This window comes from Ranitomeya variabilis, chromosome 3, assembly GCF_051348905.1.
Source record: "Ranitomeya variabilis isolate aRanVar5 chromosome 3, aRanVar5.hap1, whole genome shotgun sequence".
In the NCBI taxonomy this organism is placed as follows: Eukaryota; Metazoa; Chordata; class Amphibia; order Anura; family Dendrobatidae; genus Ranitomeya; species Ranitomeya variabilis.
The window spans coordinates 670,157,007-670,183,073 of record NC_135234.1 but is presented as its reverse complement, the minus strand read 5'-3'; the positions used below and the strand labels follow the sequence as shown (position 1 = coordinate 670,183,073).

Genomic DNA, 26,067 nt, shown 5'->3' with positions numbered 1-26,067 from the left:
AAGAACATAACCTACATAATTCTCGAAATATATGTATTAGTTTTGAGTACCTGTCATTGCAGGTGACTTTTTGGAATAAGCTATTGTGGGTGTACATAGGGAATGAGTTTATTTCTCATCATTAAATGTATCCTGCATTTTATACCAATTCTCCCAGGGTAGGGGGAAATTAGCTGCTTTGATGTCTCCCATACATAGTATAGATGAATTGCTGCTCTTTTTCAATGTAGCACACAAACTGATGCAACAGCAGTGACATGGAAGACATTATGCAGCAGTACTGAGCAGTGTCTCTGTGAATCCAGCACTAGATAAATCACTTGCTAGAAGCTGCAGCACAGATCTGTTTCTCTTCCTTTTTTGTCAGTGCCACTTCATAGATTTTAATATAAGTGTTAACATGAATACATAGGAATTCCCACAGCAGATGCATATCAACAATAATAGTGGCTAAAAATTAAACAAAGGGCTAACATATAACTAAATGTAAAAATAAAATCACCAAAAAGTTACAGCTTTACCAACACCAGGTCAGATTACCAATGCACTAACAGGACGTAGCAGACTCCTATAATAAAGGCTGGGTCATCACTGGTGCAAATACTGATGCAAACAGCCATGCACAAGCCTACCAATTCATGGAGTGGGTGGTTGTGTAGTATTAAACATGCACCCAGATGGAGCTTGCATAGGACACCAGTCGCACAGATGTAGTTCATAGTGACTGGCTTACAGCCTATTGCTGATGCCCATACTATTAGATCAGTCTGACTGTGCAGCACTGTATAAGTGCACCCCACAAGACAGACGCCTCAATTCACCAAACTAACAAAAAAGGACCTGGCTGCATCCTGCATAAAAATGGAAAAAAGTGCAATAAAAAGACGAAAAATAATGTAAGATAAATACATAACATGAGGTATTTATATTTTGGCTAAAATAGACAAGCGTCCTATCCACACATGCTCGGGTGTTATCCAAGATTCTGGGAGTGCTCGTTTATTTTGTTCCGTGCTCGGATAACGTCTTATCCAAGCATGCTCAGGTGTTACCCGAGCATCTAAGCTTGCTCATATATTATGTTCTAGTCCCTGAGGCTGCATGGTTGTGGCTGTTAGGGAATCCTCACATGTGCTGAGGCTGTCTATCAAATACGCAATCTCCACATATGTTCAGGCTGTCTAACAGCCACAAATCATGCAGCCATAGGGACCTGAACATAATATATGAACAAGGCTAGATGCTCGGATAACACCCGAGCATGCTTGGATAAGACGTCGTCATCACTAGAGATGAGCGGTGTTCGAGTCGAACTGTTCGCCAATTTCAAATTCGGGCTGTTTTGGGCGGTGTTCGAGTCGTTCGACAAACCCGAACAATTTGCTTAAAATTCGGCTGTTCGAGTTTCTATTCGATAACTGTTCGTTCACCAAAAGCCCAGCTTGATTTGCACGTTAAAACTGTTTATCATTGTTAATGGACTTTTTCAGTGTATAGTGGGCGGGTGGGGGATAGATCTGTGCTGAAATAACGCCGATCTCCATTTTTTTTTCTTTCCCGCATTTACAGAGGGGCGGTGCAGTCTCTCAGCCTATCAGCAGTGCACACACACACAGCAATGTGCATGTGATGCACACAAGTAAGGGCATGTGTCATTGGCTGTGTATGTCACATGTCCTTGCCCTATAAGAACCAGCCATTTGCCCCGTCGTCACCATTTCCTTACTGCTGCAGCTTAGTGTTAGACGGCACCGCTGCTGCTGTGGGCGCTATACAGACTAAGGCCTCTTTCACACGTCAGTGTCTCCGGTACGTGTAGTGACAGTTTTCTCACGTACCGGAGACACTGACACACGTAGACCCATTCAAATGAATGGGTCTATGCACATGTGCGTGTTTTCACACGGACCGTATGTCCGTGCTGAAAACACGTCGACATGTCCGTTTTCCGCCGGCAGCACGGACCACAATACGGACAGCACACGTGCACACGGAGAACAGTGTGCACTCTCCTCCGTGTGCACGTACCGCCCGCAGGAGAGACAGCGCTACACTAAGCGCTGTCCCCCCCGCGTGTGGTGCTGAAGGCGGAATTCATCTCTTCTTCCCCGCCGGAGAGAAGAAATGAAAGTTGTTGTTTTTTTGTTTGTTTGTTTGTTGTTTTTTTTTTTTTTTGGGGGGGGTGAAAAATAAAGTTTGCATGTGCCCCCGCGTCCCCCCCCCCCCAGTGCGCCGCCTGGCCTCTTGCCGCAGAAATACTCACCCGGCCAGCTCCTGCGATGTCTCCTGTGTCCTCTCCGCGCTGCCAGCTTCTCCTGTGTGAGCGGTCACGTGGTACCGCTCATTACAGTCAGGGATTATTCACTGACTGTAACCACGTGACCGCTCACACAGGAGAAGCTGGCAGCGCGGAGAGGACACAGGAGACATCGCAGGAGCTGGCCGGGTGAGTATTTCTGCGGCAAGAGGCCAGGCGGCGCACTGGGGGGGGGGGACGCGGGGGCACATGCAAACTTTATTTTTCACCCCCCCCCCAGAAAAAAAAAAAAAAAGATCTTTCATCTCTTCTCTCCGGCGGGGAAGAAGAGATGAATTCTGCCTTCAGCACCACATGCGGGGGGGACAGCGCTTAGTGTAGCGCTGTCTCTCCTGCACGGTCCGTGTGGTCCTCAGGGGGCACACGGGCGGCACACGGATGCCGCACGTATGTGCCACTTGAGCACACGGACATACGGACACGGATATCTCCGGTACCGGTTTTTCCCGGTACCGGAAATATCAGGACGTGTGAAAGAGCCCTAAGAGTGGTTTTTTGGAGCGAATTGTCAGAGAGATAGGTTTAGGGAGTCGGGAGGAGTCGGGACTAGTTGTAATATCAGCCCTTTTCAGGGTAGGTTACAGCAGTTCATAGCACTGTTTGCCAGGCAGGTCTGAGCCAGTGCTGTGTAAGTGTTAGTCACAGCATTTGGTGTAATCTAGCTCAGCCAATCCTTTTGGGCTAGTAGCATTGTCTGATAGTCATCTGAGTAGCCCGCCTGTGAAGCTACCTACACCGCCTGTGTATCTCAATTTTTACTGCATCTAACCCAGGAAATCGTTTTGGGGTTTTGGGCTTAGTAGCAGTGTCTGCACGTCAGCAGAGTAGCCCGTCTGTGAAACTAACTACATCGCCTGTGTATCTCAATTTTTACTGCATCTAATGCAGTTAATAGTTTTGGGCCTAGGAGCAGTGTCTGCATGTCAGCAGAGTAGCCCGCCTGTGAAACAAACTATACCACCTGTGTATCTCAATTTTTACTGCATCTAATCCAGTTAATAGTTTTAGGCCTAGGAGCAGTGTTTGCACGTCAGCAGAGTAGCCAGCCTGTGAAACTAACTATACCGCCTGTGTATCTCTATTTTTACTGCATCTAATCCAGTTAATAGTTTTGGGCCTAGGAGCAGTGTCTGCACGTCAGCAGAGTAGCCCGCCTGTGAAACTAACTATACCGCCTGTGTATCTCAATTTTTACTGCATCTAATCCAGTTAATAGTTTTGGGCCTAGGAGCAGTGTCTGCACTGTCCGACGAGCCCTGGTGCAATACGTTATGACGTATAGTCTGGGCCACCAAGCTCAAGAGGTGGGGCAAATCACTCTGCAGGAGTGGTCTCAGATCAGGGACCTATGCACCCTTCTGCACAGTTTTGAAATAGCAACGAAGATGATTAGTGCTGACGATGCCATTATCAGCATGACCATTCCGGTGATTTACATGCTGGAGCACACCTTACACAGTGTTCGGAGTCAGGTGGTGGAACAAGAGGAGGAGGAGGAACAGGAGGAGTCGTATGCGGAAGGGATCATATCTCCAAGGTCAAGAAGGTTGGCAGCACCAAGGCGACTGGCATTGGAGGCTGGGGGAGAGGGATTACCGAGGGCGCATGGTAGCAGCCAAACTGTTGAGGAAGGTGCAGGAGGCGAGGAAGAAATGGAGGACGAACTGGCGCTGGGCATGGAAGACTCATCAGATGAGGGAGACCTTGATCAAATTTCTGTTGTGCGAGGTTGGGGGGAGGGGGCAGACTCACCTCGCCACCACCAAGACAACAAGGACTTGGTCCTCCTGGATGCGCAAGACACATGAGTGCCTTCTTGCTGCACTACCTGCAACATGACCCACAGATTGTCAGAATCCGAAGTAAAGCCGACTACTGGGTTGCCACTCTCTTAGATCCCCGGTACAAAAGCAAATTTGGCGAAATAATTCCTGCCATAGAAAGGGATTCACGCATGCAGTAGTATCAGCAGAGAATGTTGCAGAATCTAACATCTGCTTTTCCACAAAACACCAGTGGTGCACGTAGTCAATCTCTGAGTTCTAACTTGCCAACCGTGGGACTATCGAGTCATCACTCTAACCGTAACAGTAACATCGTATCTGGTGGTAACAGCAATTTTTTCCAATCATTTCAAGATTTTTTTAGACCATCCTTTGCAAGGCCACAGGAGACAAGAAGTCTGATGCACAGCCAACGCCTAGAAAGGATGGTACAAGAGTATCTCCAAGTTAACATCGATGCCATGACTGTAGAACTGGACCCTTGCTCATTTTGGGCTTCCAATCTTGATAAATGGCCTGAGCTCGCCACTCACTCCTTGGAGATCTTGTCGTGCCCCGCAGCCAGCGTTCTCTCTGAACGTGTGTTCAGCGCTGCTGGTGGTGTGCTGACAGATAAGCGCCAGCGGCTGTCCAGTGACATTGTAGACAGACTAACGTTCATCAAGATGAACAAATCCTGGATCCGCAAGGACTTTTCGACCCCTGTGTCATCTTGGGAAGACTAAAAGCTTGATGATTTTTGAAAATCACCTCACCAACCGTTAAAACTCTAGCGATATTGATGCCACAATAAATACACTGGAATTGACATCCTGCATAAATGGGGGATAAATGTCAAAATACAAGGCTCAAAAAGTCAGGCCAAAGCATAAACCCCATCATATATATGGACAGTATTGGGACAAACTGCAATATATACTAAAAAGAGAAAAAAGCACCACAAGCAGTTTTTAAATATCCAAAATTGACAAAATCTTTATTAAATGTAAAAGAAACAGACAGGTACAGTAGGGACATGGGAATACATGTAAGAACACGGCATAAAACTTACCCAACGAGAGCCGTGGACGGCCATATATGAAGTATATTGGTAAAGAACCAAGTTATAACATAGCATGACCTTATAGATGACAATACTGGGCCACCCTGGTCAAAAACATGTCAGAGTTATAAAGTGATACAGTGCACATATTAGTATAATGACATACCAGGGTTGCACGTCCGTCACCACGCCGTCCACCGCTATCCCCGACGCGCGTTTCGGTTACGAAACCTTCCTCAGGGGGCATACCAAGCAGCTCACATGTGCCGTCTTATATAGAGCAATTGTGTCTCGCAAAACAGGGGGAGAAACCGGAAATCGGCCGCCATTATCATCACCTCCAAAGGCCCAGTGACACGAGAACCGGAACTAGTAGGGCGTTACCAAAGCGTCACCATAGCGATGAAAACGCCATGAAAACTCATTGTGAGTACTCAAAAAAGTTTTAGCGGCATAACACATAGATATCGCAAAAGTACCACTGATGTATTGCAAGTGCTATTATAGTGTAACACATACCGTACCGGAAGCATAAAGAAACCGGAACTGCTGCGGCGTCACACATACATCACCATGACAACAATATTGCCACAGATTCTCATTGTAAGTGTATAAAAATACGATGTAAAATAAAGACGCTAAAATAAAGCGTCACAGAAGCACCGCTAGAGCGTCGCCGCAATAATATGAGTGCTATGTCACTGGACCTATGACGTACCATACCGGAAATGACAAAACATTGCCATGGAGACAACCAAAACAACCAAGAGCGCCGCCACTCGATCAGCTGGTGCCGGAACCCATGGTGCCCCATGTGACCGAACAGCAGACTGACATACAGTAGGCGGAGTCCCAGTGCTCAAATAGCACAAACAGTGTAAAACAAACACCTAAAACAGGACAGACAACAAAGGGGGAGCACAAAATCAGCCTATGCAGTACACATAGAGGTATGGAAATTTCTATAATAATATAGGATAAGTACAAATCAAAATACAATAATAAAGCAAAAACAAATACAGACATAAATCACACCTGGGGATTACAGATAGTCAACCATATAGCATTGGGCAAAAATATATACATCCGATAATCACAAACAGTGTACAGAATATGCAAAATTAATATATATAATATGTCCCAAAAAGATCAGTCTTAAAATGGTGATGACTCCAGATGGATAGGCGGGTACACCGAATAGAGTAATCTCCCACATATGAAGTGGAATAGAAATATCCTTGTCAGCAATATACCTCCAGAAACGAACCCCAAAAAGGCCTATAAATAATACAAAGATAAAAAGTTAAAAATACAGCATTACAAACATGTTAGGTGCACATGGGCGTGGCGACTACAGGAAAGGAGCAAAGGGAAGATTCTCATTCAGGCCATGTGGATGGACTGTCTTTAATGTCCATATCCAGCGTGACTCCATCATACCCAGTCGTTTCGATAATTGGCCACCCCGAATATTAATCCGAAGGGCATCTATACCACGTACCCGCAACAACGATCCGTCGCAGGCATGGAATAACTTAAAGTGCCTGGGGAGCGTTTTAAGGGTGGAAGCGTCCTCCTGCGTCGATGCCGCCAGAATACCTAGGACGTGCTCATGAACACGGACCTTAAGCTGGCGAGTTGTTAGGCCAACATAAATTAAACCACATGGGCAGGAGGCATAGTATACCACATATCGTGTGGTGCACGTAATACGTTGTCTAATATCATATGTCCTCCTGCCACTGGAGTCCGTGAAGGTGGCACATCGGTCGATATTGGAGCAGGCGATGCATCTACCACAGGGGACGCAACCCACCCCAGCAGAGCTAGCATCCAAAAAGGTCAACGGACGTGATCCCACATAGTGGCTCTGCGTCAAATGGTCTCTAAGATTTTTTGAGCGACGAAAAGTGATCAGAGGTCTATCGGGAAGAAACCTACTAATTAGAGGATTGACTTTTAGGATGGGCCATGCTTTTTCAAGCACGGACCTCACCCTATTGGACTGGGAATTGAAGGTAGTGATAAACCTCACTTGGTCACCCTGACGTCCAATCCCAGTTCCAGTCCCATACAATAATTGTTGACGAGGGGTATACTTGGCACGATGGTATGCTTTTTTAATTATCCTGCCACTGTATCCCCTAGCCAGAAATCGTTCCCTTAGATCAGAAGCTCTTTTCTCAAAATCCGCATCGGTGGAACAGATGCGGAGTAATGAATATTCCGGTCATTGCTGTTAAGCATAGAGATAAATTGCGGGCTGTGGGAGAGGAACCTCTTCCTGTCTGACGAACAGGAGTCGGTGGACCGTGTCCCTTTGTGGACACGGTACATCGACGACATCTTCTTCGTCTGGCAGGGCACATCCATCGACCTTGCGCAATTTATCTCTATGCTTAACAGCAATGACCGGAATATTCATTTGACATCTATATGGAGTGCTGACAAAATAGATTTCTTGGATGTCACCATCTCCAGGGATGCCGCAAGTATGGCTCAGACAGATGTGTTTAGGAAGAGTACCGCTACCAACACACTTCTTCATGCTACATCTGGACATCCTTCCTTTTTGATTAGATCTGTTCCAATTGGCCAGTTTCTAAGATTACGCCGCATCTGTTCCACCGATGCGGATTTTGAGAAAAGAGCTTCTGATCTAAGTGAACGATTTCTGGCTAGGGGATACAGTGGCAGGATAATTAAAAAAGCATACCATCGTGCCAAGTATACCCCTCGTCAACAATTATTGTATGGGACTGGAACTGGGATTGGACGTCAGGGTGACCAAGTGAGGTTTATCACTACCTTCAATTCCCAGTCCAATAGGGTGAGGTCCGTGCTTGAAAAAGCATGGCCCATCCTAAAAGTCGATCTTATAATTAGTAGGTTTCTTCCCGATAGACCTCTGATCACTTTTCGTCGCTCAAAAAATCTTAGAGACCATTTGACGCAGAGCCACTATGTGGGATCACGTCCGTTGACCTTTTTGGATGCTAGCTCTGCTGGGGTGGGTTGCGTCCCCTGTGGTAGATGCATCGCCTGCTCCAATATCGACCGATGTGCCACCTTCACGGACTCCAGTGGCAGGAGGACATATGATATTAGACAACGTATTACGTGCACCACACGATATGTGGTATACTATGCCTCCTGCCCATGTGGTTTAATTTATGTTGGCCTAACAACTCGCCAGCTTAAGGTCCGTGTTCGTGAGCACGTCCTAGGTATTCTGGCGGCATCGACGCAGGAGGACGCTTCCACCCTTAAAACGCTCCCCAGGCACTTTAAGTTATTCCATGCCTGCGACGGATCGTTGTTGCGGGTACGTGGTATAGATGCCCTTCGGATTAATATTCGGGGTGGCTAATTATCGAAACGACTGGGTATGATGGAGTCACGCTGGATATGGACATTAAAGACAGTCCATCCACATGGCCTGAATGAGAATCTTCCCTTTGCTCCTTTCCTGTAGTCGCCACGCCCATGTGCACCTAACATGTTTGTAATGCTGTATTTTTAACTTTTTATCTTTGTATTATTTATAGGCCTTTTTGGGGTTCGTTTCTGGAGGTATATTGCTGACAAGGATATTTCTATTCCACTTCATATGTGGGAGATTACTCTATTCGGTGTACCCGCCTATCCATCTGGAGTCATCACCATTTTAAGACTGATCTTTTTGGGACATATTATATATATTAATTTTGCATATTCTGTACACTGTTTGTGATTATCGGATGTATATATTTTTGCCCAATGCTATATGGTTGACTATCTGTAATCCCCAGGTGTGATTTATGTCTGTATTTGTTTTTGCTTTATTATTGTATTTTGATTTGTACTTATCCTATATTATTATAGAAATTTCCATACCTCTATGTGTACTGCATAGGCTGATTTTGTGCTCCCCCTTTGTTGTCCGTCCTGTTTTAGGTGTTTGTTTTACACTGTTTGTGCTATTTGAGCACTGGGACTCCGCCTACTGTATGTCAGTCTGCTGTTCGGTCACATGGGGCCCCATGGGTTCCGGCACCAGCTGATCGAGTGGCGGCGCTCTTGGTTGTTTTGGTTGTCTCCATGGCAATGTTTTGTCATTTCCGGTATGGTACGTCATAGGTCCAGTGACATAGCACTCATATTATTGCGGCGACGCTCTAGCGGTGCTTCTGTGACGCTTTATTTTAGCGTCTTTATTTTACATCGTATTTTTATACACTTACAATGAGAATCTGTGGCAATATTGTTGTCATGGTGATGTATGTGTGACGCCGCAGCAGTTCCGGTTTCTTTATGCTTCCGGTACGGTACGTGTTACACTATAATAGCACTTGCAATACATCAGTGGTACTTTTGCGATATCTATGTGTTATGCCGCTAAAACTTTTTTGAGTACTCACAATGAGTTTTCATGGCGTTTTCATCGCTATGGTGACGCTTTGGTAACGCCCTACTAGTTCCGGTTCTCGTGTCACTGGGCCTTTGGAGGTGATGATAATGGCGGCCGTTTTCCGGTTTCTCCCCCTGTTTTGCGAGACACACTTGCTCTATATAAGACGGCACATGTGAGCTGCTTAGTATGCCCCCTGAGGAAGGTTTCGTAACCGAAACGCGCGTCGGGGATAGCGGTGGACAGCGTGGTGACGGACGTGCAACCCTGGTATGTCATTATACTAATATGTGCACTGTATCACTTTATAACTCTGACATGTTTTTGACCAGGGTGGCCCAGTATTGTCATCTATAAGGTCATGCTATGTTATAACTTAGTTCTTTACCAATATACTTCATATATGGCCGTCCACGGCTCTCGTTGGGTACGTTTTATGCCGTGTTCTTACATGTATTCCCATGTCCCTACTGTACCTGTCTGTTTCTTTTACATTTAATAAAGATTTTGTCAATTTTGGATATTTAAAAACTGCTTGTGGTGCTTTTTTCTCTTTTTGATATTGATGCCACTTAAGTGGTGTCTGTGGATGAATTTTTTGAAAAAATTGAGTCTCTTTTATTTAGTCCCCTTGCTGAGTTTTACATGACGTTGCCATCGTCAATTCCAGGTGGGTGGGGTCGTCTGCAGAGCTGTTTACTCATACTATGGCCTGGGATTCAGAGGTCTGCTCCAAAGCTTCAGTGTCTGCTAGTCAGCAGAGTAGCCCAGCCACCCACCGCCTGTTTACCTAAGTACTATTTTTAACGGCATCTGGCCCAGGAAATCCTTTTGGGCCTAGTAGAATTTGGTGCTACTCAGCAGCGTACCCCACCCATGAAGCAAGCTACACCGCCTGTTTACCTAACTACTATTTTGTAACGGCATCTAGCCCGGGAAATCCTTTTGGGCCTAGTAGAATTTAGCGCTACTCAGCAGCGTACCCACCCATGAAGCAAGCTACACCGCCTGTTTACCTAACTACTATTTTGTAATGGCATCTAGCCTGGGAAATCCTTTTGGGCCTAGTAGAATTTAGTGCTACTCAGCAGCGTACCCCACCCATGAAGCAAGCTACACCGCCTGTTTACCTAAGTACTATTTTTAACGGCATCTTGCCCAGGAAATCCTTTTGGGCCTTGTAGAATTTGGTGCTACTCAGCAGCGTACCCCACCCATGAAGCAAGCTACATCGCCTGTTTACCTAAGTACTATTTTTTAACGGCATCTAGCCCAGGAAATCCTTTGGGGCCTAGTAGAATTTAGTGCTACTCAGCAGCATACCCCACCCATGAAGCAAGCTACACCGCCTGTTTACCTATCTGCTATTTTGTAATGGCTTCTAGCCTGGGAAATCCTTTTGGGCCTAGTAGAATTTAGTGCTACTCAGCAGCGTACCCCACCCATGAAGCAAGCTACACCACCTGTTTACCTAACTACTATTTTGTAACGGCATCTGGCCCAGGAAATCCTTTTGGGCCTAGTAGCAATTTCTGCTACTCAGCAGAGTACCCTACCCATGAAGCAAGCTACACCGCCTTCTTTCTTTCTCAATCTAACCCCTCAGCTCTGGGGTATCTACTCTCCCTCCAGCTCTCTCCTTCTCATAGGTGGACTACCGCATGTTTTCCCTGTGGCAAATCTTTTGGGCCCAGGCATAAGAAGTCGTCGAGGTAATGGATAATATGTGCCGCCTTACAAACGTCCATGACGACACATTCGAGGAAGCAACTAAACACCTCAAATAGTGAGCAGGATATGGAGCACCCCATGGGCAAACAGCATCTATGTAGTATGCTCCTTCACAGAAGCAGCTCAATGGGAGGACACTATTCGGAGGCACAGGTAGTAACCGGAACGCCCCCTCAATGTCTGTTTTGGCCATTCGGGTGCCCCTTCCCAACTTCTTGACCCTCCTGATTGCCTCGTCAAAGGAGGTACAGTACAGTGTATTGTACTTGGTTCCGCGTCGATGTTGTCGTTTACTGACCTGCCCCTTGGATATGACAAATGGTGGATTAGTCTGAATGTATTGGGTTCCTTTTTTGGCACAACTCCCAACGGGGGTACCACTACGTCTTCTAAGGAAAGTGTTCTGAATGGACCCGCTGCCATTCTACCTAAAGATATTTCTTTTTTAATTTTTTTTGTCACGACGCCTGGGTGTTGGTAGGGTGATTTTAGATTTTTACTCCAGCCTTTCTTGATTTTAGAAGGGCATGACATGCCTATATCTGTGTCTCCTCCTCCTTTTACTCCTCCACCTCTTTTCTTTTCGCATGATTATATGTAGTTGTGACTTTTCCATGTGTTTGTTGTGTCTTCTGAGCAGTTTATGGGAAAAAAAAGCAAATGTTCCAGCTTCATACAAATAAAATCCAGACTTTAATGAAAAATTTTAAAAAGTGCATACTCTGCGGATCTCACAATAGCCCCGGGAGGAGAGCGACGTGTTTCGACTGCAAACGCAGTCTTTATCCAAGCTTTTTTTTTTCTCTTTTGAGCAGTTTGTCAGCTTTTGGACACCTTTTAAGGTGTTTTCTATGTGTTTTCCATGTGTTTGTATGTGTTTGTGTTTGCCTGCCATTGGTTTCAATGGGGTTCGTCGAACGTTCGACGAACAGTTCGTCGAACACGGCCCTGTTCGACGAACCGAACCCGAACACTAGGGAGGTGGCTCATCTCTACTCATCACTAGCGAGGACCCTTGACATGGGTTGTGAGCTTGTTTATTTTGGCCAAAATATCGATCAATACCTCATGTAATATTTTTATGTTATACATCTTTTTGTTGCACTTTTTTCCATTTTTATGCAGGATACAGCCAGGCCCATTAGTTTTGCTTGGGTGTATTGAGGCTACTGTCTTGTGGGGTGCACTTACATAGTTCTGGGCAGCCCGCCTAATCTAATAGTATTGGCATCATCAATAGGCTGTAAGCCAGACACTGCGCACTACATCTTGCATTTTTTTTATTGTTTGAAAAGTTGATGATGGTACAACTCATAACTAGTGATGAGCGAATACATTCTGCACAATTCGTTACGCGCACGAATAGTACAGTATTCGGGCTATTGGTTACTCGGCAAGTAATTAGGTATTCGCCTTAGTATATTTGAGTGACCCGCCCTGGCTTGCCAATCACTGTAATGCCGGCGCCATCTTTGGTGTGGCATTACACACCTTCAAAAGCTCAGCTGCGTTATGAGCTTTATTACCTAAACAGATGAGCTTCAGCAGAGAGTTCTACCGCTTCACTAAGCAGTGATGCAGACCTCCCACCTGGAGAGTAATGGGGGGGCTACTTTCGGTGAGGAGGAGGAGAAGGAGAAACAGGAACTGTAATAAGAGGAAACTGAAACCCTGATGGAAGTTGGGACTGGTCTTCTTGGTTTGAGTAAGATGTGTGATGTCCCAGCCTCTGACTCTGTCCCAAACTCCACCAGGATCAGCCAGTGTGCCATAAAAGAAATGTATCATCCCTGTCCACAAGAACATGTCCACGTGTCTTCCCTGTGACTGTGTTGGCCACAGCACAGCTGATATTGTGTAACACGTGCTTGCTTATATAACGCGTTGACGGCACACCGTGAAAAATAGTGTCGGATGGAACCATGGTGCTGCCACCACCCAGAGATCACGGGCTACGGGCTACATCACGATCAGGGCTACCAATCTGCCAATGTGGGTGTTTATAGTTTTTGCCGGTGGGTGGATATTTCTGCTTTCTGTTAAACATCTGGGGCAGTGACAAGTGAACGCTGCGCTGAGACAACAAAGTGGACATGGTTGCTGACTGTTGTATCTGTGCAACTACAGGTTGTGGGCAGGAGGCATCAGCGCCTGCTTCATGGACAGCAGATTGGGAAAACCGTAACACAGGGGAAGGGACAGTGGTTTCACCACCAGTCAAAGAATTTATACCCAGGCTTTCTGCCCACCTACTGGGGTGCTTGGCTGCCATGTGCTTTTGCATGCTAGTGGTGCTCAGGTTCTTAGCTGTTCTTAGCTTGGTTTCACCGATGATGCTAAATACAGTTGTTTTGTCTGAACGAATTTCAGAAAAAAAACTGCCATACAGGGGAAAAACATACCCTTGGCCTGTTATCTAGCCAAGTGCGAGGGGCTCTGTGGAACAGTTGACTGAGTTCCCCCTCTGGTCTAACCACCACCTCTTCTTGCCTTTTTTTGTGCTACAGATCCATCCCTGTCTGCACTGCTGTGCTCGCTAGGCGTGCCACCATGCCAGGATGGATCAGTGGCCTGCCTCATCATCGACCACGTCATCTTCCAATTAATCAGTCTGATCCTCCTTCTGAGTTGTGATTTTAGGCTGACCACATAGCAACTCTCACCTCTTCAGACATGAATTGACCTTCCTCAACGTGGCTTCCTTCTGGTCATGGGTGCTCAAATATTTGGGCATCACTGGACTCCACCTCCTCATGACCCTCCTTAATGGTGCACGTTGAGAGGCCTGACAAATTACAAGTAAACGTAAACAGTTCCTCACAGTGGCCAGCATTGGGGTCATATGTCTCCTGGGACTCTTTATGGTGGGAGGAAGGAGGACCAAGTTGGGGATTCAGAGGCCCAGTCTCTTGGCTACTGAGACTGGACCGTGTGGAAGACTTTGTGGTGCTGCTTGTCAACACACTGGAGCCTTTGTCTGCCATACAGCCCACAACACCCTTGCACTTATCTGGGTTCGTTAGTGGTGTAGAGCGCTGACCAAATTTTGACAGGAAGCTAGGACGTGATACAGTCACCTTCAGATCTGTCACACGTTGGCACAACGACATCCACTTTCCATAACGTCACCCTTTCTCATATTGAATGCGTTATGCTTATTGAAAAAAAACTGGCTTTATTTTTCACAAGTACCCTCACAAAGGTCTTATATACAAATTCACTGTATCTAGCAATGTATGGCTATTTTTTTCAGATCTCAGCTTTATTATACACGGCAACAGCAGACTTATGTAAATGACAGGTAAATAGTCACGTTTAGGTATTTCTGCCAGCTTTGCGCCTGTCGCACAACTGCTAGATAAAAATACACTATTTATTAAACCAATAGGCTTGGGCAGATTGGTCAATGGCACTCCTGTCTCTTTCCCTTGAGGAGTCTGCTTCCAAGTAAAATGACCTGACAAACTGACCACAATACAGGCCCTCGCTTGCATACACTGTATTCAGAATTTATTTCTAATGCTTTTGGTGTCTGGTATAGGATAGATATATATCTTGGTACCATGCTAGCCAGTAGATAGAAAAATATTTAGAATTGAGAGTCCTCAGTGATTAATACCTTCTTTTCAGTTAGCCATTAAAAGGTAACAAATTGCAAGCTTTTGAGACTACTCAGGTCCCTTCATCAGGAATAGACTAATAAAAATTCTCCTCAGACCATTTGGGGGGCATCATAACAAAGAACCAGACCTCAATAAGAGGACAATAAAACATTCACACTCCTTATCTATGAACTGTTCCAATATTTATGGACACAACCGTTTATCACTCTCACATAATGGTAGCTCTGCTTCACGTCACCTGTCTTATCTATGGCATTATTTTTGGGCTGTATTATGCATAAATATGTGATTCTTCAGAATTTGTATTAGTCTATGTCTGATGAAGGGACCAGAGTAGTCTCGAAAGCTTGCAATTTGTTATCAAGCTTGCAATCTTTTCAGTTAGACATTAAAATGTATCAACCACTGAGGACTCTCAATTCTAAATATTTTGGTGTCTGGTAGAATCCAATTTATTGACATTGAGCATATAGTTCTCAAACACCTGTATTATATTCACCTTGCAGCGGCTTCATCCACTATGACAGTTGTTCCATTGGGATTCGGTGGCAAAAATGAACTGCGGAGCTTACAAAACGCAGGTTTCACAGCACCTGCTGACCCTCTGCAAATTGTCAGCAAGGGCCGCATAATGACATTGCGGTAGACATGGTAGTGGTGACGGGCAAAGCCCAAAATTCAATTGGGCATGTTTAAAATGGCTTTGTAAAGGGATGTAGAGTATGTATTCCACTATCTTGCTAACTATTTGGAATGAGGGAGGGTCCTCCCAAAAGTAGGAATGAGAGCCCTCACAAATATTAAAGTAAAAAATAAAGCCAAAACGCTCCATGTGAACATATGCTAAAGGGGACGTATAATTTTTTTTCTATTTTGCATTAATTACATGTAATTATGAAGGAAATAATGTTTCTTAGCATTTTTCCCTTTAAAAAAAATTTTGGTTTGGGATGCCTTTTTAAAAATCCTTAAAACCGGCGCAATAGTCTGACAACCTTATTCCCAGATACCATATGTGAGTCAGAAAGGCATGCAGGCATCCTCTTCATGCTGTTCCCTTTTAGTGTTAGCTCTTTCCCATCCATTTCAGCGTTTTTCCCATTCCCCCAGACCTGTTTGTTGGGTCCAGCAGAAAAATATTCAGCTTTCCCATTGACTTGCATTGGATTTATTATTCGGTACGAATACACGGATATTAGAAATTATTTGTGCCGATTTTCCCGAATCCGAATATTTCACTATTCGATCATCACTACTCATAACACAAGATTAGGGAACAATATTCAAAGGACAAAATCAACAATAGTGTATAAAACGCAAACAAAGGGCTAACATAGAACAAAATTTCAAAAAAAGAAATCACAGAAAAAGTTGCAGGCTAAGCAACACCAGGTCAGATAACCAATGCTCTAGCAAGATGTAGCAGACTCCCATAATAAAGGCCCCAGATCAAGAAATATTGACAGTCATCTTGTGTTTCTTCCATTTTCTAATAATTGTTATATTAACCATTGTTGCCTTCTCACCAGGCTGCTTGCCTAATGTCCTATAGCCCATCCCAGCCTTGAGTAGGTCTACAATTTTGTCCCTGGTGTCCTTAGACAGCTCTTTGGTCTTGGCCATGGTGGAGAGGTTGGATTGTGGTTGATTGATTGAGTGAGTGTGTGGACAGGTTTCTTTTATACCAGTAACGAGTTCAAACAGGTGCAATTAATACAGGTAATGAGTGAAGAGTAGGAGGTCTTCTTACAGAAAAAAAGGTCTGCGAGTCAGAATTCTTGCAATAAAATGCAATTTCATTATGTAAAAATCATACAATCTGATTTTCTGGATTTGTTTTTAGATTCTGTCTCTCACAGTTGAAGTGTACCTGTGATAAAACTTAGTCCTCTCCATACTTACTTCCCCCGCTGTATGTATAGCAGAGCACAGGGTGTGTGCGATAGAGTATCTCTGTTTTATTTAGAAGCACAACTTTGTTTTCTGTTAGGGCACTAATAACAACTGTAATTAGGCAAATGTGTCAGCGGCACCGCTCATAGTAAGACCTTATTCAATGCAGAAACAATCACATTGCCTAGCCCTCCATGCGGTACAACTTGTCAAGCTGTCAAAATGCGTCCACTGAGGGCTGTAAGATGGGAGCTCTGTGACAGCTGGACCATAGCAACTTCGTATGGTAGGAGTTTTCAACTGCATCAGGTTTGTTAATAGCATACAGAAAGGATTCTATGGCGTATATGGTAAGTATGATCAGGGGTTGACTGGCCCAGGTGGCAAAGAGGCAAATGCCCCCCGGGCCACTCCCCCAGCAGCTGTTCAGGGCCGGCTGCCTGGTGGTGGCTACAGCCACACAGCAAATTGTGCGCAGCCATGTCCGCTGTACTGTGATGCGGTCGGCAGCAGACACAGCCGCATCACAGTTAGCGCACACGTCTGCACTGGGGCCGGGAGCTATGCTTGGCTGTCACCTTGATGGCTGCACAGCTTCTGCTCCCTTCATGTTCTCTATACTCCCAGGTTAGGTGTCGAACATGCGCGATGGCATCATCACGCACACGCTGACATGTCCCGAAAGCTAGAAGCAGAGAGGTGCTGCAGGGGAGCGACTGGTGAGGTAAGTATGAAAAACTTTTTTGTTTTCTTTATAAAATAAATTTAATGGTGGGTAACTGCAAGTGATTAAGTGGGGGGGGTGTAAGGAGACTGCACATAATGGAGTGAGGGGGTAAGTGGGCTGCACATGATGAAGGGGGAGTGGGGCTGTACATGATGAAGGGGGAGTGGGGCTGTACATGATGAAGGGGGAGTGGGGCTGCACATGATGAAGGGGGAGTGGGGCTGGACATGATGGAATTTAGTGGATAAAGGAGACTGCACATGATGAATTGGGGAGAGTGGCGCTGTACATGGTGGAATGGGGCCTCACATGATGTGGGGGTAAGGGGGATTGCGCATGATGAAGGGAGAGTGGGGCTGCACATGAAGTGGCGGGTAAGGGGGACTGCACATGATGAAGTGGGAGGGAGTAAGGGGGACTGCATATGATGAAGTGGGAGGGAGTAAGGGGGACTGCATATGATGAATTGGGGTTAAGGGGGACTGCACATGATGAAGTGGGGGGTAAGGTGAACTACACATGAAGTGGGAGTAATGGGGACTGCACATGATAAAGTGAGGGGTAAGATGGACTGCACATGAAGTGGGGGGTAAGGGTGACTGCACATGATGAAGTGTGTGGGTAATGGGGACTGCACATGATGAAGTGGGGGGAAGGGGACTGCAAGACTGCACATGATGAAGTGTGCCTGAGGTGGGACTGCTCATGATTAAATGGAACGGGGATAGGCGGCTGCAAATGATGAAGGGGCTGTGCAGGTGAAGCGAGGGGGTGATAGGGGACTGCAATGAATGAAGTAAGGGGACTTCAAATTAAAGTGGGGGGACTGCAAATGATGAATTCAGTGTGAGGGACAGGGGACAGCAATTTAATTGAAGGTGGGGGTGGGGAGAGCAAATGATAATTGAAGAGGGGGTGGGGAGAGCAAATGATGATCTAGGGGAAGAACAAATAATGAATTTTAAGGGTGGGGGAGTAAATGATGTATTGAATGTGGGGTAGAGCAGTTGATAATGAATAGAGGCTGGGAGAGAAAGACATGACAATGAATTGGGGCGGGAGGGACATGTAACTATAATGAATCAGGGTTAGGGTTAGAGTGGTAGGTACATAGTGGGGGGCGTTGAGGATGAAGTGACTGGTAATGAATTGGGGGAAAGAGTACAGGTGCTAATTAATTTATATATTAAATGGGGAAAGTGGCTATTTATAGTTAGTGGGTGCACAGTGGTGGATTATAATTTATATTTGGAATGGTGGGTTAATAATAATAAATAATAATTATAATTTATTTCTATAGTGCCAACATATTCCGCAACACTTTACATTTTCAAGGGGACTTGTACAGACAATGGACATTAAGCATAACAATAAACACATAGATCAACAGATACCAAAAGGAATGAGGGCCCTTCTCGCAAGCTTACAATCTATGAGGTTGCATAATAACCAATTATATATTGATTGTGGGTGCACCTCTGTATTCAGATGTGTAGTGTAGAAGAAAGGGAAAAAGTGGGGAATGTGCTCTGGAAGCCGTGCTCTAGGTAACTGTTATTTTGTGCAGAGACGAGTCCTGGCTGGAAGAAAGGACGGCGGTCTGTGCTGGATGAAAATAAAAAGCAAAGATGAAGGACTTCAGCTAGAGACGTCACTAGTGAGTCAGTGTATTACCTATACACTGACACTATACACTGTATATTATATACAAAGCTCCTGTGTATAATGTCACTGGCAGTGGTGATCACTGTATTACCTGTACACCAACACCTTATACAGATCTCCTGTGTATAATGTCACGAGTGATCACTGTATTATCTTTACACTGACAGTAAATACAGAGTTCCTGTATACAATGGCACTTAGCATTGTGATTTTTTAAAATTAATTATCAGTATTGTAGTATACAAGTAGTAAAAGGTGCACACTCCCTGACAGGAGTTATGTCGCTTATCCATGTTATGTAAATAAAAACTTATAACCTGACGTTAAATTCATCCATTGGTTGTATAAATTATTCTTTTGAAAGTTGAAACCCTCCAAAATGTGGTTTAGGTTACAAAAATAAATTGGCATCAATGCAGAAATATTGATCAGTTAATGGACACAGAATGGTCAGATTTTAGCAAGACAAAAGTTTTGTCGCCTGGTCATATAATGCACCCAATCCTACTTTACATCCTCACGTGTGCTCAGTAAATGATCGGTTAATTAGTGTGTGTATAAAAAGAAACCCAGCACCCCAGACCTTCACTTGAACTGCAACTTAGGCTCTGACAACATGCCAAAAATCCACCCTGCGACCAAAGCCTGGATTATCAAGAGACCAGATCCACTGCAGAGGTGGCGGGCACCTTTAATGTGTCTCAGCGTCAAGTACATTATATGTAAAAAAAGATTTGAAGAGACTGGAGATGTGTTTGATAAGCCCAGGTCTGGCAGACCCCGCAAGACAACTGCTCGGGAGGAATGTTTTTTGGTTAGAAAATCCAAAGCAAGCCCCTCTTCCAATGCAGCAGAGCTCCAACAGGCCTTGTCACTTCAAGTCCCTGTGTCAACTAGAACAGTTTGTATGATTCTGTCTCGAAATGGCCTCCATGGTCGTATCAGTGCCCAGAAGCCAACACTAAACAAAAGGCAAATAAAAAACCGTGTGACATTTGCAAAGCTCCACAGCCTGCTAAACAGATGGACGCTGGAAAAGTGTCAGAAGGTGGATTTCTCTGATGAATCTTCAGTAGAATTACAGCACAGCTGCCGCAAATACTGCAGGAGACCTACTGGAGCCCGTATGGCTCCAAAATACACCCAGAATACCGTTAAATTTGGTGGTGGAAAGATCATGGTCTGGGGTTACATTCAGTATGGGGGTGTGCAAAACGTTTGCAAGGTGGAAGGCAATATCAATAGCCTAAAATATCAAGAAGTATTAGCTACCTCTTATACTCCAAATCATAAAAGGGGTCCAATTCTGCAGCAGGATGGTGCTCCATCTCATACATCCATCTCTACAACAAAGTTCCTCCAGGCAAAAAAGATCAAGGTGCTCAAGGATTGGCCAGCCCAGTCACCAGACATGAACATCATTGAGCATGTTTGGGGTAGGATGAAAGAGGAAGCTTGGAAGACAAAACCAAAGAATCTGGGTGAACTCTGGGAGGCATGTAAGACTGCATTCTTTGCTATTCCTGATGACTTCATTAATAAATTGTATGAATCATTGTTGAACCGCATGGATGCAGTCCTTCAAGCTCATGGAAGTCCCACAAAATATTAAATATGACTCTAATAGCACCACAACTTCATTCACCAATGTTATGCAACATATATTTGTATTTTAAGTTAATTATTTGTTTGAATATCACATTACTTTCTGTGGGCGTCAAAACTTTTGTCTTGCCAAAATCTGACCATTCTGTGTCCATTAACTGATCAATATTTCTGCATTGATGACAATTTATTTTCTTAACCTAAACCACATTTCGGAGGGTTTCAGCTGTCAAAAGAATAATTTATACAACCAATGGATGAATTTAACGTCAGTTTATAAGCTTTTATTTACATAACATGGATAAGCGACATAACTCCTGTCAGGGAGTGTATGGTGGCATCATTGGTCTTTGTATAGAGTGTAGTTTCATGTAGAGGTAATGGTGATATTATAATATGTATTCACTGTGTAGTGGTGATAGTACTAGGCACTGTGTAGCCGTGTTGTTGTATGTATGTTTGTAAGTATGCTCCGTTATGGCACCATATCTAAGCAGTAAGCTTGGTTCTGGTACTGTATCAATGTAGTAATCTAGATTATGGTACCGTATGTATGTCGTAATCTCGGTTCTGCTCCAGTTTCTATGTAGCAGGCTTGGTTCCATGTAGTAGACTTATTAAGCTCGGTTCTGCTCCCATATCTCTGTAGTAAGCTTGGTTCTGCTCCCATATCTCTATAGTAAGCTCTGTTCTGCTGCCATTTCTCTGTAGTAAGCTCTGTTAAGCTCGGTTCTGCTCCCATATCTCTGCAGTAAGCTCGGTTCTGCTCCCATATCTCTATAGTAAGCTCTGTTCTGTTCCCTTATCTCTGTAGTAAGCTTGATTCTGCTCCCATATCTCCGGAGTAAGCTCGGTTCTGCTCCCATATCTCTGTAGTAAGCTCTGTTCTGCTCACATATCTCTGTAGTAAGCTCCGTTCTGTTCCCATATCTCTGGAGTAAGCTCGATTCTGCTCCCATATCTCTGTAGTAAGCTCGGTTCTGCTACCATATCTATGCAGCAAGCTCCGTTCTGTTTCCATATCTGTGTACCAGCCTGTTTTTAAAGCCTATTATCTCTGCTACTTTAATGCAGTGGCCAGATATAAGCAGGGAAAAGGAGGGCCACCGCCTTGTGATTGCCCCCCAGGCTGAAAAGTGCCAGCCAGCCCCTGAGTATGATCAAATGCAAAAGTATTCAGATACCATGTTAGATTACAAATCTAAACAAAGTTTAGTAGAACAATTAAAGGGAATCCGTCAGCAGGTATTTGCTATGTAATCTGAAGACAGCATGAGGTAAGGGTTAAAACACAGATTTCAGTGATGCGTCTCTTATCAAGCTCAGTGGTTTTGTTTGCTTCCAATGGTAGTTTTAGCACCAGGAGCTTATCATTGCTGTGAAACAGTAGCGCCGCATGCTAGTCTGACACATGAAAAAACTGACCAGGTACACATAAAATTGGCCTTTTTTATGCGCTAAACGCTCTCATTTTTCATATTTCTAGTGCAGTAATGCAGTTAAATTTTCATGTTTCATGTTTGCATGTTTCAGCGCTACAGTGTGCTACCTTATTTGCTTGCATGCTAGTCTGACACACCCCCTCCTGTGATATGCAGCTCACTGTCTATGGACATTGTATATACAGAGCCTGGTGTGGGTGGGGTCAGCTTCCTCAGCTCCACTGTATTGCTTAATCTAAAAACTCAGTTTATTGGGTGCAGCCGTTCTGACACAAAGTGATACATCATTGGATTCAGTGCCTACCACCCTCCCTTCACTCCCGACTGTGCCTAAAAGAAGAAAGCTATTGAACTGTGCCATTGCATAGTAAAGTACAGAATCCCAGGGTTCCTGCACTAAAAGTACAAAAGAAAATATTAAAAACATTGCATCAAAGCTGCACAAAAAAACAGATTACAGAAAAAGAAATAGAGCAAAAAATGCGATCATCAGCAAATTACTCTTGCACATTTTGCTGGAGATGCCTGCAGACAAAATGTGGTGGAAAAACGTAACATTTTTGCACATAACAGTGGTCCTCATCCTTATATAATGTGAGAGCCACATTCAGCTCACAGATGGACGCTAGACACATTCAGTGATTCCCCCCTCCCCCTCCTTCCACAGTAGTGACACCCAGAGCCTGGTAAAAAGACAGACAAAGTTCTCACAATAGGCACAACCTGACTTTGGGTAATATATACTTGCTAGTGATGAGCGAGTATACTCGTTACTCGGGTTTTCCCAAGCATGCTCGGGTGGTCTCAGGGTATTTGTAACTGCTCGGAGATTTAGTTTTTGTTGACACAGCTGCATGATTTGCTGCTGTTAGACAGCCTGAGTACATGTGGGGGTTGCCTGGTTGCTAGGGAACCCCCACAAGTATTCAAGCTGTCCAGCAGCTGTAAATCATGCAGCTGAGTCAATAAAAACTAAATCTCCGAGCACTAACAAATACTCGGAGATCACTCGAGCGTGCTCGGGAAAACCCAAGCAACGAGTATACTCGCTCATCACTAGTAATATATTAACATCAGGGGTGCCCGCTTTACTCCTGTTCAGCATTTTTACGGCAAGCATACTCGCCACACAATTGCACCCCACTTCAAATACCAATCCAACTGGCAGCATCATCACATCTCCCCCCACTCATTACATGCTGTCATAAAAGTCTGCCCATCTAGAGACCTTCTCTGCATAGCTGTTTGCAAGACCTGGTGCACATGCAGAAAGCTGATAGACAGCCATGAGCCACATGTGGCTCCCAAGCCGCAGGTTGGGGGACTTCTGCCTTAGAGTTTGCTAAAGTATATAATTTATAGTGGCTGGAATTGGCGCAGGGTCACATAAACCACAGTGAAGCGCAATGTAAAATCTGCATAAACAGAATGCCTGACCCAATTACTGGGCCTCCCGTCCCAAGGTTCATAGGCATATATCAGGCAGGCGCTTCAGGCCAGGAGACTCAACAGTAGGGTCGAGTATTCAGATCCAAGCACACCGAAAGTGTAAAAGAAGCCTTAGATGCTCCTGTATTGAAAATCAAAAATTTCACAAAATAGGACATGAAATAATCTCCCAACACTAAACCCATGCAACTTATATTTAGCGTATGTTCTTCTAGGGCATGCACGCAACAGACGGAAAATCTGGAAAATTAAAGAATCAACATTGGGAATGGCATTTCATAAAATCTCACATATCACGTGGAGAAAATGACAGCATGAATTGATTGGTGCTGAGGATTTGCATTGAAGCCGGTTAATTTAGGATGTGGATGTGAATGCAAATTTGACCAAAAAATTAAAAGTATAAAAAGAGAAATTAAATTGTGAACAGGAACAGTGACGATAGTCTGCACAGTGCTGGAGAATATGTCTGCAGGAAGCAGTTCGAAATATATGGCTCAGTACAACAGTATCACACCTAGGAAAGGCAGACATGTTACCTGTAGGTGGCTCCGTTCTAGGAGGACTGTAAGGAAGCCAATTCCAGCCTCGAGTCTTCAGCTTTCTGAGACGTAACCTCAAATAGAGAACCACTGGGAGTTGAACTCGGGAGCCAGTGATAAGATTTAAGACTTGGTTTCTGACTTATTCCTTCCAGGTTCTGTGTCACCAGCTCAGAGAATCTTCCCAGGATCTCCCGCCTGCTGTTATTTCTCCTTAGCAAATGTGTGCAAGCACTTGATATCCAGGGGGGTCAGAGGCTACTTGGAGAATTTTTGGTCCCAGCTGACATGGCAGTTGTGAGAGCAAAGTTGTTTGAGAGAAGCAACTCTGGGCTATGTATTTGGATAGAGACTCCCTTTGGCTGTTTAAGCATATTCCTCAACAACTTTTGCTGACACTTGTAAAAGTATCCGTGTCCCAGCGAGCAGGTTCCAGCAGAGGCCTCCCGAGTGCAAGACGGAAAGGAGCCGGCTCCTAATAAGCGGCACTTTTAAACAACTAATTGAAAGAATTGACAGAATTAACTGTTGCTGGATGACTATTATAAACGATCACCTCAAGTTTCCTACTAAACTGAATATAAAATATTTTGCACATGACCTACTTGAAGATTCCCCATTAACTATTAAGAGTGACTTTGCTTTATTTATAAACTAAATTCTAAAAGTAGCGGAAAGGCGACACTAAAAATAAGAATGGGTGCAAATACCCCAGAGCTCCTGATTGTTTACACTGACCAACAGGTGGCAGGCAGGGCTGTCAACTTGACATTTTATTTTTTCTGGACAGCTACTCAAAAAAAAAAAAAAATGAATGGACAATATTTATTTATGGACACATTGGAAAACTATAATAAACCATTATGATTATAAGTGATACATATCTACAGCCCATAATTATTATTTATTTATATAGCACCATTGATTCCATGGTGCTGTACATGAGAAGGGGTTACATACAAATTACAGATATCACTTACAGTAAGCAAACTAACAATTACAGACTGATACAGAGGGGCAAGGACCCTGCCCTTGTGGGCTTACTTTCTACAGGATGGTGGAGAAGGAGACTGTAGTAGGCTGAGGGTTGCAGGAGCTCCGGTGTTGGTGAGGCGGTAGCTTCGGTAATGGTGAGTAGGCAATGGGGTCAGTGCAGGCTGAACGCTTTCCTGAAGAGGTGGGTTTTCAGGTTCCATCTGAAGAATCCGAATGTGGTTGACCCATTTATTGACTTTGTTGATGTTATGGATTTCCTATATACAAGTCCTGATCTGCTCTACCCCTGGAAACTTTCGAGTCCATGTCCATCTACTTTGCTGTACCAGTGTGTCTCCACACCTACTCCCCCTCCCTGTCGCCAACATTTATGGCTATTATTGTTTGTATTAATATAATAAGCTTCTTGGATTTTATCTACTTTTAATTGGGATATATACAGTATTGTTCTGTCAGTCTATTGTTGCTGTTACATTGTTATGCAATAAGGTTTGCCCCTTTTAGAAGTTTGTCCTCTCTCGCCCTGTTTCCCCAGCTTTGATGTCAGTAACCCCTCCCTTCTTTCCCATGCCAGTGTAGTCAGCCATATTCGAGTGAGCATCATCTTGATACCTAGCTCTGGTTCAAAATAATCTTTTACCTATTGTAATTGTGCAAACTACAAGAATTCAACTTAAAAATGAAATATGTGTGTGAATATTGATTTATACTAGACATCCATAGAAACGGTCTTAAGAGCCCACAAATTTCCAGCCTAGCTATGGAGTCAGAATATTATCTGCCAGTCATTAAAAATAAAACACAGATGGTATCTCAATGCTGTATGACTTTCATAGACCCATAAAACTTTCAGTGTAGAGT

At 44.3% G+C, this 26,067-nt stretch overlaps 1 long non-coding RNA gene across 1 annotated transcript in view; it reads right to left on the bottom strand.

Annotated features, from left to right (window-relative positions):
* The window catches only part of LOC143818492 (uncharacterized), a 175,865-nt gene extending 151,377 nt beyond the window's left edge, over positions 1 to 24,488 (bottom strand). The window contains exon 1 of the long non-coding RNA XR_013224572.1: positions 24,208 to 24,488. This is a non-coding gene — a long non-coding RNA (uncharacterized LOC143818492). The remainder of the gene's footprint in view (positions 1 to 24,207) is intronic.
* Between the last annotated feature and the right edge of the window lie 1,579 nt (positions 24,489 to 26,067).